Source organism: Callorhinchus milii, unplaced genomic scaffold (assembly GCF_018977255.1).
Source record: "Callorhinchus milii isolate IMCB2004 unplaced genomic scaffold, IMCB_Cmil_1.0 Scaffold20, whole genome shotgun sequence".
NCBI lineage: Eukaryota > Metazoa > Chordata > Chondrichthyes > Chimaeriformes > Callorhinchidae > Callorhinchus > Callorhinchus milii.
The window spans coordinates 5,167,647-5,185,542 of NW_024704761.1; the positions used below are offsets into that span (position 1 = coordinate 5,167,647).

Here is a 17,896-nt window from a genome sequence, read left to right on the forward strand (position 1 = left end):
CTTTCCCTCTCCTGTTCTCTTGGCTCCGGTCTGAAGAAGGCTCGGCAGAATTAATTCTTTTTAACAAGAACAAAACACAGATTGTATTTCTATAGCGCCTTTCACGTCGGGAGGATATCCCGAGTCGAAAGATAATGAGGGATTTGAACCCGAGCATGAAAAAAAATTGTTTCCAGCAAAGTGAAACTGTTATTGATTTAAGACATTGAAGAGAGTTTTTTTTGGAGGGGGTGATTGGATAAAAATGTCGACTTTTTTCTCATTCATTTGTTCGTTCTTATTGCGTGTCTCAGATCTGCCTGTAAAGGTGGGCAGTGAAAGGCACAACACCCACTAAGCATTATTTATCTTGCTTAAATAAGATAAATATTATTCATATTAAATGTCGCGCTACAACCTTGACTGGAACAGTCTGACAGCAACAATGGATGGCAAAAACACCCCATGGTACAAAGCTTCCTGAACATGTGTGGAGCTCTCAGTGGTTTGTCTTGAGAGATCTATTAGAACACCCGAGTCCGACAAGATAAAAGGTAACTGCACATTAGCTCTCTTCCCCCGTCTATTAGTAGTTAAACAGTCAAGTCTTTCCTTCCTCTCTCACAAAAATGCCTCCAATATATTTCCAGGATCTCCTACATCTGCCTGGCTGTTTCTAAAGGTTAATTAGATTCCCCCAACTCCAATTCCCCCTACACATACACATACACACCACCCCGGAGGTTAATCCTGTCTTTATCGAGTTCAGTGAATAAATAGAGGTGGGGAAAGATCATATCTATCAGTAATGTGGTCAACTATTGAATATTTACACAGAAGTAGAGCAGTGACAGGCCGTTATTCAGTAGAAAAGCAAATCAGTGTCTTGGCACTGAACAGGCCAAGGCAAATAAAGGTCAGCTCCGTGGGTATGTCAACGAAAGACTCAATGTTCAGTCAGTCAGCACAGTAAAAAGAAAAGAGAAAGAGCAGAGTACCTGGGAGAGCAAGCTAGTGGAAATGCAAAGAAGCTTGAGATGAGGCAAAGGGAGTTAGCACAGGTAGGAGGGTAAGGAGGTGCAGCATTACATCTCTGCATTGTCACTGGTTTCCGCAAGTGTCAGACATCCGGTTGAACCAAAAAAAGGCTTCTCTTCCTGGAGAACTATTTTGTGCTTCGCCACTGTCAAGTGCTTTTGGACACTACCCTTCGTGAGGGACGCTAGGTAAATGCGAGTCGTTGCTATTGAATTTCTTCACCAATTTTTAATAATAATCCTTGCATTTGACATAACACCTTATCACGTTGTCAGCATATCTGAAAGAGCTTCACAAGGCCAATCTGAAAGCCAATTTGCACACAGCAATGTCCTGCAAGCAGCCAAAAAGTGAGTGACCACTTTTATATGGGGGATTGTTGGCCAAGATTTTGCTTTGCTTTTTGAGTAGCACCATGGGATCTTTGACATCCACCTGAGCAGGCAGACACGATCTTGGATTAAAGTCTCATCCGAAAGCCCTCTGACAATGCAGGGGTTCTCACCATCATCACGAGTGTCAGTCGAGACGTTGTGAGTTCAAAGCTCAAATATAACTGGCTTGAACCCTCAACTTTCTAACTCAGAGGTGCAAGTACTCATGACCAAGCCAACCTTACATCCGATTAATAATAAATATCCTTGCATTTGATATAATGCCTTATCACGTCGTTCAGACGTCTCAAAGCGCTTCACAGAATATATTGTAAAGTGGACTGATTATTTTGTGGGTCAAAACGTGGCAGACAATTGCACACTGCAGTGTCCCACAAACAGGCCGTGGATTGAATGACCAAATGTATTTAGTTTGAGAGGGATTATTACCCCTGGAAATCCATTATGCGAGAACAGCCAGTAGTTAATATTAAGAGAGTTGATGTGGCACGACAGCATGAAAAATGAATGTACTTTTCCAGCATCATCAAAATTGAAAGAAGCAACTTTAATGATTTAAGTTCCGAAGCAGCAAGCAATTTCTGTTGCTTTGCAAAGAGCCCATTTTTCATTACGAGCGGTCGAAGCACTGCACTGATTTGTGAGAAGGCAGGCTGGATTGCAGTACTTATTGACTTGGCCCCAGCTTCTTCCGGCAAGTGCGATCTGCCCGCGTGAATGAAACTGGAAAAATTGACATAAAACTGTCTCCACATAATGCCATTTGCACAAAAGTAGCATTTTACTGTGACAAAGAAAAGTTCCATCAGAAGAAAGCTATTAAAGACGACGTCACGATCACAGTTGTTCCTTTGCGGTGGAAATGGAAAATGGAAAGATAGTAGATTTGAGGTGAGATAAAGGGAGTTTGCATAGGCAGCAATGAGTGGCTGAGAGGTGTGGGAGAGAGCGGTATCACATCTCTGCATGGCCACGACTAAAAAAAAATTAACACAAACAAATTTTGTTTGGAACCAATTGCCGTAATTGTCCTTCAGGTGGCAATTTGCAGCAGTTTGTGGCTTGTGTTTGCTCTGGCTCTGCATCTCATCTCTATCCATTTTGGAGCGAGGGAGTGAGTGAGTGAGTGAGTGAGTGAGTGAGTCAGTGAGTGAGTGAGTGAGTGAATGAGAACGTGTGTGTGTACTCATGTGAATGCCGTGTGCAAGTGTCTTTTCATTGCATTACAGAGCCAATCTGGTTCGGTTGATAGCACTCTTGTTTCTGAGCTGCGTTCACCTGCAAAATGCAGTCACTGCAAAACATAGGAGCAGAATGTAAGCTGTTGACAAGCAGAGATTGAGAGAGAGAGAGAGAGAGAGAGACACAGGCAATCAGAGTCAGATAGACAGACAGGTAGTCAGAGTCAGAGAGACAACAAGAGGGAGATTTCCCTTGCGCAACGGAGCTGGTCCCAATTAGTGTGGGCATTGAGCTCCTTACAGCAAAAGGCTTTGAAAGCAAGACTTTAAAAGACAAGAGCCTTTGCCTGGAAACATGAAATCAAATATGAGGAGAACAGTTGAACAGTTCAGCAGACGCAGAATGATTTAAATGGCTTCCCATGTCAGGGGAAACAGTTTTTTTTGAAAGGCAAAGCCTTTACACTGTCAAGACTGTTACCAAACGACGGAACAATTGTGTCGGAGATTTTACCCCAGGCCATGGTCTCGCGCAAATATGCCGAGACGGTGTCTCTCTCTCTCTCTCAGTGTGCAATCTGTCATGACGCACAGCTTCGAGGGATGAAGGCTTGCAAACATCACAGAGCTGTGATAAATCCCTCTGCTCAGGCTCGGTCAATAAACCAGTTGCCTTTGTGGTTTCCAACACAAATGACTGTTGGAATAGACATTTCAGTCTTCAATAGCGACTCTGTGCAAAAAAAAAACATGCTGCACATCTTCGGCAGTTGACAAGACAATTAGCAGTTCAATATGTGCACAGGGCACAGCACAATGACTCATTTAATTGCATGACGAAAACGGTTAGCGTGCTGTTCGGTGCAAGCAATGAACATCACAGCAAAGGGGGAATGAAAGGGAATCTGTGCACCTATTCCCCAGCGCAGATATATGCAGGCTAATGTATATTGAAGGGTTAGGAAAGGAGATTTTTTTTATACAATTGCCTCCAGGGCGATCGCAATAACGTGTAGTTATTTCTGAAGCCTTTATTAAGCAAATACGTTCTGGGGAGTCATTCTGAGGTAATTGTTTATTGATGGGTTTCTTGGCTGGTGTATCAAATGCTAGGATTAATTATTATTATTATTATTGGGTCCATTCTCAACAACCCAACACACTGGTTTGATCTGATCTGCAATGAACTCAATCACACAATGAATCAAAGACCCAAGCTGCAGTCATTAAGGGCCCAATGTGACTTTACCGCCAACGTGAGATGGGGTGTGAAATGAATGTATGCACCTTATATATCTGCACCATGTCCCAGGGGCTTTGCTGAATTAATTCTACTCATACATAAGAGATGAGGCATATTACATGCCGACTCCTCTATCAATCCATCACTAAGACATCAAGAGGTACTAAAGCAGCAGTGTTTTGAAGGGCCCATTAATTGTTGAGTGGGGAAAATAGTGAGCTTTGCCTTTCTCCCTGACTCAGGCACTGAGCTGCACAGAATTGATAGCATTGATAGCATGTCCTGCTAAGTCTGGAGTCCAGTAGCTCAGCGGTTAGGGCACTCGCCTTGCAAGCGAGAGACCCGGGTTCGATTCCCAACAGAGCAAAACCTTAGGCAACTTTCCTTACTCCACACGCCTGATAATAATCCCTCAAGAAAAAAAATAATCAATAATAAATTGGTCACTTTACAATATATTCTGTGAAGCGCTTTGAGCCGTCTAGAAGGCGCGATAAGGCGCTATATCAAGTGCTAGGATTATTATAAGATACAGGGCATTCAACCAACCAAAGAGATTTTGCAATAATAAGCCCAGATTCAGATGTCGTGCCAACACAACAGTGCTAAGGGAATAACTTGTTCTTTCTTTTGACTTTAAGAAGAGGTCTCTCCTCGCCAGCATTATTATTAATGTTATTAATGCTGTAAACGCCTGACTCCGTCCCACTGCACTGGAGTGTCAGCCTAGACCGTGAGCTCAAAATCCTGACGAGGGGGCATGAACCCACAATCTCCTGACTGAGAGGCCAAAGCGCTCCCAAAATAAACCATTTAGCAAAGAGGAACTCTAAGTGTACCCCGCACTACTGAAGCCATTTCCAAGACAAGCTCGGCATTTGATAAAGAAGCCCGGCGTGAGGGTAATGTTTTGAAGGATAGCAGACCCAGCGGATGCCGCACCAACATTGAACCGCGCTTTAATCCAACTATAATGATACCTTCAAAGTAATTCACACCTACGCAGTTCTGGCCACATTAGCTGTGGAAGCACAGACAGCGATCCGTGCCTGAGTGGTGACTCACCCAACCGGCAGCACTCGAGAGCGTGTCCTGCCAGAATCCTCTCGCTTCAAATGTCGTCTGTTCCGGAATTTCTCCCTTTTGTTAAAAAAAAGGTTTTCCTGACATGACAGACTTTACAGCGAAGAGCAGCAGCTGAACAAGTAGGCGAGGAAGTAAATGGATTCTGGCTCCCGCTGGAAATGAGTAGAAGGTGAGCCTCATCGCTCTTGATGGCCATATTGTTAAAGGCCCAAACGAGACGCCGAGCCGGGTGAGGGAGGTGACCGCAGACACGGTTGAAGAGGAAGGTTTTCAGGTGTGACCTGAAAATCGGGGAGGAGGTGGCAATGCGGAGGGATAGAGGAAGAGTGTTCCAGAGTTTCAGGGCGTAGTTCATTCAACCTATTGCAGCTTGTGGGCCATTCCTGTGCGCAAACTGCCATCCATCGGATCAGACTTTAAACCGAGTTCCTGTCTGCCTGTTCGTATGGATGTTATGTTGAAGATCCCACGGCACTGTGTGAAAAGAGAAGGGAATTTCTCTCGGTGTCTAGGCCAACAATCCCCGGTCACTTCATGACCAATGGGACATTGCTGTGCGCAAAATGGCTGCCATGTTCACCTACAAATACACAGTCACAGGTTTTACGATGAACACACAGAGATTTTCCAATTGGGATTCTTATTTCGTTGAGCACCGACTCACCCCTTGGATGGTGACTGCCCGACTTTGGCCACTAGATGTCACTATACTCAACAGTGTCTCATTGAAGGATGCTGGATTACTTACCATGTATCCCCAGAAACCACTCAAATCTTTATGTACAGGAATTATTATGATAATAATCCTCACAGTTGGTACAGCAGTTATAATATTAAATTTTCCCAAAGTGCTTCACAGGCAATTGTTATCAAGGGTGTTTGTAGGCAGACGCAGCAACCAATTTGCATGCAGCAATGTCCCACAGCAGCCATGAAGTGAATGAGCAATTTATTTCGAGGATTGTTGGCGAGGGAACCAGGAGAAACTCCCTTTACTTGTCAAACAGTGTCTTGGAATCCTTTACATCCACCTAAATAGGCAGACAGGATCTCCGTTTTATGTCTCATCCGAAGAACTGCACCTCTGACAGTGCATCCCGTAGTCTAAGTTGACACCTCATATAGTGCAACACCTCGCTAGTGGGGTTTGAACCCACAGCTTTTTGACTCAGAGGCAAGAGTGCTATCACTGCGCTAGGCTAACCCACTCTATTTAACTCTGTAAACTAACAGCTCTGTGTGTTGCCCAAAGCCCAAAGTTTTTCAATTGACTGTCGATGCTACAACTCCCCTCAGTCATAACTGGGGCTATCACCCACTCTACCTTCCAAGTCCAGCAAAGAAAGCATTGATTCCTTTTTAGAAATGATCAATTTAATCTGAGAGCCTTTCAAATATCTGGAGCACGCCTCAAGCTTTGGGAGCGAGGAGGTACCAGGCGCCAACTTTCTGCTCCAGCTGCGATTTGTAATTTTACTTTGGTCAACTCGTTACATGACCCTCGCGAAATCCCATCATCACAAGCAAGAGTCTCCAAACCAAACTACTGAGAGAGTTTTGCATTCGCGTAGGGTTTCCCGTGTAATGGATCCCAATTGTTCCTCAAGCAGCGGGAGTGTGAGCCAATCTTCACTGTGTCCTGATCGACCAGAAAAGCACAGAGGGTAAAAAATCTGGAGCAATGTCATGACAACAGTTGGATTGTTGTTAACCAATTTATTCCCCCAAAAAGCCATCAGATGATCTGATTTGGCCATTAATTCACATTTTGGATGTCTCTGAGTAAACTCAACTCTGCCAGCTGATGGCTATCAAATACTTTGGCTGCAAATTACCGCTCACTTAGTCTGATGCTGTGCCATTGGGGATGGAAGAGACATGGGCCCACGACTTGCGAGGGCCAGCCTCAAACCTGCACGAAACAGCATAGTGAACTGAAGACGATAGAGAAGGCTTGGCCTGAATGCACACTCGGTGGAGCAAATAATTGCATTCAACGGCAGCAGACCATGTTCTCTCTCCAGATCTAATTACCCCCGTGAAGCGCAGAATTGAATCTGCACGCGGAGGAGGGGGGAGAAAGTTAGCTGCTCCGTGACAAAGTTCCACCAGATGACTAATTCGGAACGGATGCTAATCTTGTCCAAAGTGAATCAGTGATTACTGTCTTAACAAGCTCCTAGAAAATTGGCTTTCCACCCAAAACATACATTTCGTGGCAAAATGCTGCAAATTCTTGAGAAGCTGTCAAGAAATCGGGTTAAACTCCTTCCTCCCCACACCCCCCCACCCCTCCTCTCTTCCCCCCAGCCCCACCCTGGTAATAGTTACTCAGTCACTGGACTGACTGACTGACCTCTGCACGTTCAGGCTTCTGGTCAGCCGGGTGTCTGACACACGCGGAAACCCATCACCGTGCTTAGGAGTATCCAAGCCAAACTGAGAATTCCATGCATTCCACCGACATATATATCTCCCAGAGATAAATTGTTGGAATGGGATGCGCACTCTCTCTCGCTGGAGGAACGCATCCTACTTACTAATTCCGGAAAGTATCAGGCTCATGTTGGCACGGCTTCAAGAGATGTTTCAAGACAAAAGTTGGTTGTTAATATTATCTGTTGAAAGTACCACTAATAGAGAGGGACAGCTCAGAGCTCCATCTACACTATTTGAACCCAAACATTTATTTGAAAGAGCTTTAAACACTCAGAAAGGATTCAAAGAGTAACAGTAAGTGGCTCCTAACAGTGATAACTATGCCTGCGCTGGAGTTAAGGAAACCACTTTGGGGTACTGCTGAAACTGCAATCTTACCATTCTTCCTGCCAGGGCGCAATGGCTTGCTGTAACATAGAAATAATTCCACGCACTGGAGGATGTGGAAAAGACTCAATTTCCTAGATAAGTAGCTGTCCGCTCACTCTGTCCAAGGCTGAAAGTGCAGGTGATGGACTAGCACAAAAGAAAACACTAAAAGGACCACTTTTTCCTCCCCCAGAACATGAACACATACGCACACAGCAAGCCGCTAATGGAACCGACCTGGACATCTGATTGTTTGAACTGGGGGAAATCGATGGACAACTTAGATGTATATAAGAACAGGTTGAGTGTTGTGTAATCTCTGGTGGCCTTTTATAAGTACACAGGAAGAATAGACTTATATAAACCTGATAAAAGGCCAGTTGCCATTCTTCTGGTTTTAGGCTTTACAATTTAATAACGGTATAAAAAAAGTGTCATTTGTTCTTCCTCTCTCTCTCTCCTCTCTCACAACGATCGTCTACAAAAAAATATACTCTGATAGTAAATCCCGTGAGGTGCTTTGTGACATTGAGGCGACATAATTAGGCACTATAATAAATGCACAAGTTATTATTGTTATTATAATTACTATCAACCAAAATGTCACAGTTGTATTCTCCTCTATCTTCAGAGCACTCAGCCCTGAAAATGCTGCCAAGAAGTCAAAAGGATTCAAAGGCGGCGAGAGCAAATATGATTACCCCCCCACCCAGAATTCGGTGCTTGTCATGGGATTGAAGGGGAGCTTCTGTTGTGGGGCTCAGCACAGAATCTTGACAGATTTCCATTAATATCCTCTGCTTTAACAGAGCTTTAACTTGAATTATTAACTCGCTGCTCACGCACCCCCTGGACTCGAATCTTTTTGCTGCAACGGGTCACAGAAACCTATTACTTTTGGGGGGCTGGTTTCTTGAAAAACGACAGATGGCACATCATCATGTTCGGTGTGTTAATGCACGCATTTGATCTCTTTATTTCCCCCCTACCCCCCCAGTACCTGCAGTGCAGCAGTGTCTGTGCGCTGTTCAGATTGACAATACCTCCCACGTAAAGCATCTAAATTTAGAAAGAGAGAGAGAGAAAGCCTACATATTTGTTGCAATGACAGCACTACTCTGCAGCCCACTCGCCTGAACAACCTCACTGAGCGATTTTCACCCTTGATTCTCGCCAGTTAATATGAATCAGGAGCCAGCAAACGAAATGAATCCTGTGAGCGCCGAAAATAAAATCAACGTTTTTTTTATTTCATCCATGTCCTAACCACCCCGACAAGTTTTCTCACCGGTTTCGATCCCAACTGCAGGCAGTGTGCAAAATGCCTCTTGCGTTATCCTGCAAGCAACAACAACTTGCATTTATATAGCGCCCCTCACTGGATAGGTTAGAGTGCTTAACAGTGGCGTAGCCTGATCCTGAGCAGGAGGGAGGGGGGAGGTGACCGTAAAACACGGTCGAAGAGGAAATACTTCAGGCGAACCCTTTGTTTGAAAACCCTCTCGTTTTGAATCTTTCCGAATCCAACATTTTCTTTCAACAAATCCAGAATTTGCCCAAAATCGAAGGCAAGGATTAGTATTAAAAATAAATCGTGTGCCTAATTTTTTCGCTGTCATTTTCACAAGACCTCCCCCCCTCCAACCACCATACACATGGGTACGGCCCCTAGAGAAAGGGGTCACCGTGTGCTGTAAGACGGCTTCTACAGAGTTTTAATAATACCCTCTGGGAGGGGAGCAAACTGCCCTCCACACTCTTTTGAAAGAGACAGCAATTAGGGACAGCCCCTCGGACACTTTTCATTCGGCGGAGTTCAAAAAAAAACATTCACTGCAGCGGTCTGGATGGTTTCATAAGGAGTGAATTTCACGTACAAGCAGTACAATATCACTGGATTACAAGTGCTGCCTCACAGCCAAACCAGCACTGAGCATCCTTCTGTTGCTATACCGAAGGCTCAGGAAGCAGGAATATTGCTAATGGCAATTAACAGTGGAACTGAAATGGCTGAAGGATGGGAGTCTCTACAGTAGTTAGCCTGTCGAGAATAATAGTCCTCACGTACACAGAGATGTTGCTTTGAAGGAATGAACTTTCTATTGTGAAAGAGAACTGGCACTGCGTTGACTTCCAGGTCTTAAGCTTAATGCCATTAAGTCACAAAAGATGTCATGTATGGAGTATATGATGCACACAGATTTTACAGTATATTCTGAAACGCTTTGAGACAGCTGCCGGACCTGAAAGGCACAGTATCAATCGTAAGGATTATAATATTCTGAGGGTTTCATCAGCCCTTTAAAAAATTGGACCCGATAGTTCAAGAAAAACTTTACATAACATGGAAATGGAAATCATAAAATCATAGAACTATACAGCACAGAAGAAGGCCAATCGGCCCATCGTGTCTGTGCTGGCTCTTTGAGAAGAGCTACCCAAATCAATCCCATTCCCCCGCTCTCTCCCCATAGCCCTGCAAACTTGTCCTCCCCAAATAATTATCTGCTTCTCTCTTAAAAGTTGTTATCGAATCGGCTTCCACCAGCCTTTCAGGCAATGCATTCCGGATCCAAACAACTCGCTGTGTGAAAAAATTTCTCTTCACCTCCCCTCTGTTTTTTTTAACAACTATTTCAAATCGGTGTCCCGGGGTTACCAACCCACCCGCCAGTGGGAATAGTTTCTCCTTGTTCACCCTATTGAATTCCCTCATAATTTTGAAAACTTCTACTAAGTCTCCTCTTAACCCTCTCTCCTCCAAGGAGAATAATCCTATCTTCTCCAGCCTCTCCTGATAACTGAAGTCCCTCATTCCTGGTACCATCCTGGTAAATCTCCTTTGCTTCTTTCCTTTTCTCGCTGATGCCTTGATATGTTTCCTAAAGTAAAGGAAATATTTCTCCCACTGCACGTAACGGTCCATCAATGTTCAGAAATATAGGCTTATTTAGCTACCAGCCATGCATCGGGACAGCAGTTCTTCACCTGAGGAGCTGCTGACTTTGCAGAGCAACTCAACCTACTGAGCTCCATGAGACAATAAAAGCCTTAATTATACTGAGCTTCCAAACCCAGTGACATTTTAATCTAGAAATGATGAGTACATTATGCCGGCAAAACTAACCGTCACTTCACGAGTCGAATAGTTAATTACAGTGTTCTGCAAAGACCTGAACAAAGGTCTAAGTCGTTCTTTTTGAGACCAAGGCAGAGTGAAAGCAGCTGAACTTTGAGCCTCTCGAAAAATTAAGAAGCACATCACTGTCACGCTTCATTTTGAGGACTTTTTATTCTCCCGACCAAAATACGTCGCTTAGAAGTCGTTGAATGGCGCCCGACATTAACGGATAATTGTAACCTGCGACCATAAACAGACCATTTAGCGGAGTCGAGAAACCAAACCAAACCCATCACTATTCATAATAGTAATAATAATCCTTGCATTGGATAGAGTGCCTTATCAAGTCGTTGAGACGTCTCAAACCGCTTCACAGAATGTACTGCAAAGTGAGTTGAGTGTATACTTTGTGGGTGAAACGCAGCAGCCAATTGCCCACAGCAGCATCCCCACAAACAGTCGTGGATTGAGTGACCACATTTTTTTGAGGGATTATTACTCACAGATAGCGATCCACCAATCGATTAACAACCGGGTTTCTACTTACCACTATGTAAACTGGGGCGTGTGGAGTAAGGAAACTTGCCTAATAGGGTGTCGCTTTTGTGCGCTGCCAGGGTCAATTGGGTTCGGTCTGGAAGCAGCTAATCCCAAGACCAGAATTGTCCTCTAAAGAGCGCTCGTGATCTGCAGAATCTGTGCTGCAATGTCACAGGCGAGCCCGCAGGCTCCCTGTGGCTGTAAGCACGCTCCAATAAACCTGGCTCAGCAGGCAATGCTGAGTTGTCTCTCCACGTTTGCATACAAGAGGCTGAGAGCCTCAGGCAGCATGCACCCGCCGGGGAGAGAGCTCGCACAAGCCGTGCTCCCTCCGGTCTTGCCTCTGCTCTTTCAGGAAATGATTCTTTCCAATGCTACAGGAGCCTGAGTTGCAGTGAAAGCCTCCTGATTTGGGATTCCCTTGGAAGTCCTGTATTGTAGTGGTTAGCTCGCTCGCTTCGCAAGTGAAAGGACCGGAGTTCGATTAATGGGTGGGATGAAACCTTAGGCAAGTTTCCTTACTCCACGAGCCTCTGTTTGCCTGGCAGCAAGTAGGAACCCGGTTGTTAGCTGTTTGGCAGATTGCTTTCTGGGGGTTATAATAATCCATCCCACACCCCCAATAAAAATTGGTCACTCAATCCACGACTGTTGATGGGACACTGCTGTACGCAACTGTCTGCCCTGTTTCACCCACAAAATGCACAGTCAAACCACTTTACAATATATTCTGTGACTCATCTCAATGACATGATAAGGCGCTATATGAAATGCAAGGATTACTTATGTTATATATATATATATGTTTCAGTTCCAGTTAATCCTGCGTTAACCAAAGGACCACAATCTAACCACAATCTTGTGGGGCACTAAGTGACAGTTCAGTTTGATCTCTGAGGTGCCAGAGAGGACAGATCCCTGGGGGTGTAGGAACAGAAGAGGCCACTGAACCCACTGAGGTGACCTTCAGTTTCACAGCAACAGGTGATCCCAGCATCTCACTTGTGCTTCATGTGGAAAACTTCTGGCTATCCCCCTGGTGTGAGCAATTCAACAGATTATAGTGCTGGGTCCAGAAGACTGGGTGACGGTGATGAATTAAAACACTGCCTCTTTTTTCGCCATTGCAGCAATGTTCCAATTCAGCCCAGATAGGGATAGACATCTCCTCTCCTGAGCAGCTATGGGGATAATTATTGTCTTGTGTGGCCACAATTAGGATCGAACGCCCACTGCAAAACCATAAACCTATAATCAAAATCAACACAATCTCGTTCCTTTGTAGTTCAGGCACGTGTGAACCATCTGCTTTTTCTCCCTTTTAAATTGGTTTCAATGATCTCATGTCGGCAGCACATTATTTTTGGAAAGGGGATGGAGGTGGGGGCGCAGTTATTCCAAGGGCAAGGTCTTTTGCCAAGTACAAAACAAAACGGAATAAGACAGAGACAGGAGGCAAGGGATTTCCTCGATTTACATAATGTTTTGCAGCGTGCAGAGTTTGGCCAATTGTTCAATTGAGTCTCAACTCGGAACAGGTTTTTCTGTACGTTCTTAAAAAAGAAGCTTACAGGAAAATGGCTTCAAAGGTAAGGCTGTGTTTGAGAAATTTTGGAACGCTCTGGAAATTCTAGCTGCCCTGAAATGTTACCTTGTCGTCGTCGTTGTTGTACATCTTATTTTTGGTCAGCTGGGTGACTGACACGTGCGGAAACCCATCACCGTGCTTAGGAGCATCCAAACCAAGCTGGGAATTCCATGCGTCCCCACTTACACATGGAAACTCCAGAGATAGATTGTTGGAGACTTATCTCCGGAAAGTATTAGGAGCAGGTCGGCAAGAGCTAAGCCTTGGGGATCCCAGAGTGTGAGTTGGGGTACCTGCTGGAGTCGAACCAGCTAACATCGCATATCTTGCCATTGATAGCACTGTCTGGTAAGCGTAATCTTGACCAAGGTGGAATTTCTCTCCAGTCGTTTCCCTATTTGGCCATAATCTGCCATTATCCTTTGTTGGGATAGCGTAAAAAGAACGAAAGACTAATTGAATTTAGCTTGGGATTCACAGACAGTCACTCAGCAATGCAAGTGCTGTTTTATTTTAAATCCAATGATTTCTTTTAAAAAATATAAATTTACCCCAGAAATAGAGCAGAAGTCATCATGATCGAAAGCCTGGTGTAAAGTTTCTTTGGACCGATTAAAAGCAAAACAATGTTATTTTCTGAATATTCAGCCATGTGCAAACCTTTAGCAACGCAAACACAGAGTAAGCGCTTTCACAGCAATCGGTTTATTCAGGCCTTTGGAGGTATACTTGACATTTGGTCAGTTAGATACGTTTCGGGACATAATCGTGGTCTGCTTTAGAACCAAAGTGGAATTCCTTGCATCCCACCACCTGCACACGGCAATTCCAGAGATAGATTGTTGGAATGGATTGCGCTCTCTCTCCCCTTGACGATGGGTAGGCAAAACAACAATTAGCGCAGTCAACAATAACCCGCGGAAATCTGCGACACAGCACGGGGGCCATTCAACCCAGTGTTGGTGTTTGTGTCTTCACTGCGGTCCTTTGCTATTCAGATACCTTGCAATTAAAATAATTACCGCCCCAAACACAGCAGCCACAGTCACGGTATCTAAAAGGTAAAAAACGCTCAGCTTCTGTCAACGAGTGAGCTTCTTTGCCAGATGAAAGACGTCTCTGACTTGAAACAGGAAGTCAAGCGGAGCAAATATTTTAATGAAATACTAAGACATGTATGTATAATAATTCATTATGTTTCAGCCCACTCTTTAAAATTCCATTAGGATCCTGGAGGATATTTGCCACAAACAAAATCATAGATTTGGCTCACGCAGAACCCCAAGAGAAAGAAATTGGCAAATATCTATTAGCCGGAATTAACTGTAAGGAATGAGTATGTTGGTAATTTAGCTGCAAATGTGATATAAGGTCTTCCATCAAACAAAAATTACTGTATAAACCGGAGGACTTACTGATGCAGTTCCACCACTGCTTTATTTGTTATAAATATTTCTCAATGCATCAAATATCCCAACCGGATTGCTGTGAGATTACCTCGCGTGTTTTTCCCCCACATTTCCAGGTGCAAAGTTTGATTCAAGAAAAGGGCAGGAAAATCCTTGGCACGTTAAGCTGCCAACATCGCCGGTGACAACATCGCCAGTGACAATTGTGAGGAGCCAGCAGGCGATATGGGGATTTTTGTGCTTATTTAGGATCTATTTACATTTATTTACATGCCTATCAGCGAACCTGTGGTATAATGAAGTGCTTTATAACAGGTTGTACTGCAGTGCATCAGCACCCTCGAACCACTTTCACACACTGCCCTATGGCTGATACAGATGCTCAGGGTTGCTACGCAGCTTGAGGTCGCTATATAAATGCAAGTTGTTGTTGTTGTTGCTACTGAGCAGCACTGGCAGAGGCCGGGGAGCAGGTGGCTGATCAGTCTCCTGCTCGGGAAACAGATTGCGGAGCGAGGAAATGTTTTCGTACGTTAATTAAAATTAATGTTCATTTTTTTCTGTCGTATAAGTGAAAAGGGTTTGACTTAGGTTTTGCCTAATGGAAACATGCTCAGATCTGCCACTCTTACAGTCAGAGATTCAGTGGCAAAAGGGACACTGGCAAACAAGTCAAAACTACAAGATTTTAGGGTCACAAAATAAGAGCTTAAAGGTGGAATCTGTACACGTGAGCATTTCCGGGAACTTTCTGAAGAATGCCATGACAGGAAGCAAAGGCTGACAGTTTCTCATGTCGCTCATCTTATTCTCAGGTGCCCAGACACCACAGGAAAGTCTAGACAGAGAGACTCTGCATTATTATAGCACACATAGTTGAAATGTCTCAAAGTGCTTTAAGCAATTTGCACATGAAGTTAGTGAAGTTAGCGACCAGAGGATTGTCGGCCAGGACTTGGGAGAAATTCCTTTTTCTTTTCCGACAGTGTCCTGGACCGACCACTGAAGGTAGTCTGCTGTAAGTGTCTGTGTCTGTGTGTGAGAGGGAGTGAGTGTGTCGAGTGTAGTCCATTCCCTTAACATCAAGTTTGACTCCCTTACACTTGTGATGTGTGGCTTACATCGGTAATCAATTTCACTGTTTGCATTTGGTTCATAAAAAGCAGTCGTCTGTAACAAATTCTAATTAAACCAGAGTTGCTTTACTCCGAGACTCTTATTTGTGAAGCACTGAGACCTCTTTTCGTTATGGGCGCCTTATCAAACCCATCGATTATTTCTATTTTAATAACTTAGGTTCACTGCATGGAGGCTTTTTCAGCACCTCCACTTTCAGCAGACAGGCAATCACCTGCTCAATAATAATTTGGTCACTCAGTCCGCGACTGTTTGTGGGACACTGCTGTGCGCAATTGGCTGCTGCATTTCGCCGACAACACATACAGTCAATTCATTTTACAGTATATTCTGTGAAGCGCTTGAGAAGTCTCGAAGATGTGATATCAAATACAAGGACTGTTATTATTACTAAGCCAGGAAAAGCCAATATGGCTGAGGGCTCCAATTCGCTGCAATAAATCTAAAGCTACCTTTAACTTTGCTCAGCGGAGGGGAGACCTTGAGGGATGAATGAGACCACGACAGCCCATCGCTAACCCAAATGATTGATCAAAAACCAAGTGGAGTTTTTGGATAGGCAATATTTTCACATTTCAATTGCACTGCAAACCAAATGGTGCGTCCAGAGAGAGAGATCTTCATTGTTTCACAATTTGACAAATGTGTTGGTTAACGCAGCAACACCTTCGGTTGCCTTGTTCACATTTCTGCTACGACACGTGTACCAGGCACAGGCGTTCCATACCTAGTACCACATCAATCCTACTCCCTGAACCTCTGAGACTGGGCTTTTGAGATCAAGCAGCCAGCATAAGAATCGATCTCAAAATAAATAGACCTGCATACAAAGGTCGCCTTCTAGGCGACAAGGATGGCATTAGTGTGCTTGCAAGCAAGAAATTGAAACCCCCCAACTCGATTCAGGTGAGGCGGAAGCTATAATCTTAAATGCCATCAGGTGGCAGTACCGGGCTTTGCTATACAGAGGTAAAATGCACGGAGCTTAGATACACAGGACCTGGGTGCACAGAGGAGTTCAGGATGGGGGCGGGGAGTAGGGGAAGGGGTGGAGGTTCTAGAAGGTGAGGGTAGAATGGCTTGAAAGTTCGTCCCTCCTGATCTCCGAGAAAGCTCCTTGCTCAAAGCTCTGCCGCTGACCCAATCACCCGTAGCATCTCTCATTGGAAGGGCAATGAGATCCCCCCTGCGAAGGGCGAACCTCAAAACATTTCACTGGTATCCTCCTTCCCTGCCTCCAGTCGCATGCCATGCGCCAGCAATAAAGGTTGACAATTATGAGGAGACCCCGAGGGTCTGATCAGTTCCAAAAACGTTCAGGTTGAGCACCATCTGTTTTGTGTGTACTTAAGTCATCATATAGTACTCAAAGCGTCTGTTATAGCCATATCCAGGCCTTTCTCTCATTTTAATGAGATTACTTTTTATTTTGAAAGGCTAAAAAGTTGCAAATCGTCCACAAACATAGAGTGGGGGGTTGGGGAGTGGGGGGGGGGGGGGAATAAAACAATTGTTTGACTATAGCGATGAGTTCCAACAAGGCACTTCAACGTTTTCAATGGGAAGAACGTCTTCAAAGTGCTTTGTAGAGAGAGGAAGAGAGAGAGGGAAGGAGAGAGCGTGGTGCGGGGGGGGGGGGGGTTTGGAAGATTGTTCCCTTCCGAGGTAGAACAGGGATTCAAGTACTTGGGAGGGTGACAGAACAGCTCGATCCAACGCCCTACATTAATAATCCTTGCATTTGATATAGCGCCTTATCACACCTACGAGACGTCGCAAAGCGCTTCACAGGATATGCTACGCAGAAGGACAACAACTATCTGCTCTGATCTCAATCGCTGGGGAGGGATTAACATTGTCCAAGTGGAAACACGGCTGCAAGTTTTCACACAGCGAGTTGTTCGGATCTGGAATGCATTGCCTGAAAGGCTGGTGCAAGCCAATTCGATAACGACTTTCGAGAGAGAAAGCAGATAGATATTTCGGGAGGACAATTTTGCAAGGCTATGAGGAGAGCGCGGGGGAGTGGGATTAATTTGGATAGCTCTTTCAAAGAGCCCGCACAGGGTCAAACGGTCTCCTTCTGTGCTGTATAATTCAACCGTTCTAGAAAGTGAGCTGCCCACTTCCAGATGTTACCAGTCCTATACCTCAGCCAAGATGTCAAACTGTGGATGTGCCATTGCATTTGGCAGGAGACAGGCCCACAGGGGCACGTCCACAGGGAAGGGGAGCCAGAGTCAAGGGTGCATTAGATACACCGAATTTAACATCATGCTACTGGACAGCTCTGCTATAGACTGTGCCCTAAGACAACTCATTCCCGCTAAATTAAAAAAAAGTCCATCTGTTCCACCCTAAGCAATAATCC

General features: G+C 44.7%; 1 protein-coding gene across 1 annotated transcript in view; it reads right to left on the minus strand.

The window, feature by feature from the left end:
* Positions 1 to 17,896, minus strand: part of LOC103175539 (zinc transporter ZIP11) — a 171,900-nt gene that overhangs the window by 59,380 nt on the left and 94,624 nt on the right. The window lies entirely within an intron of this gene.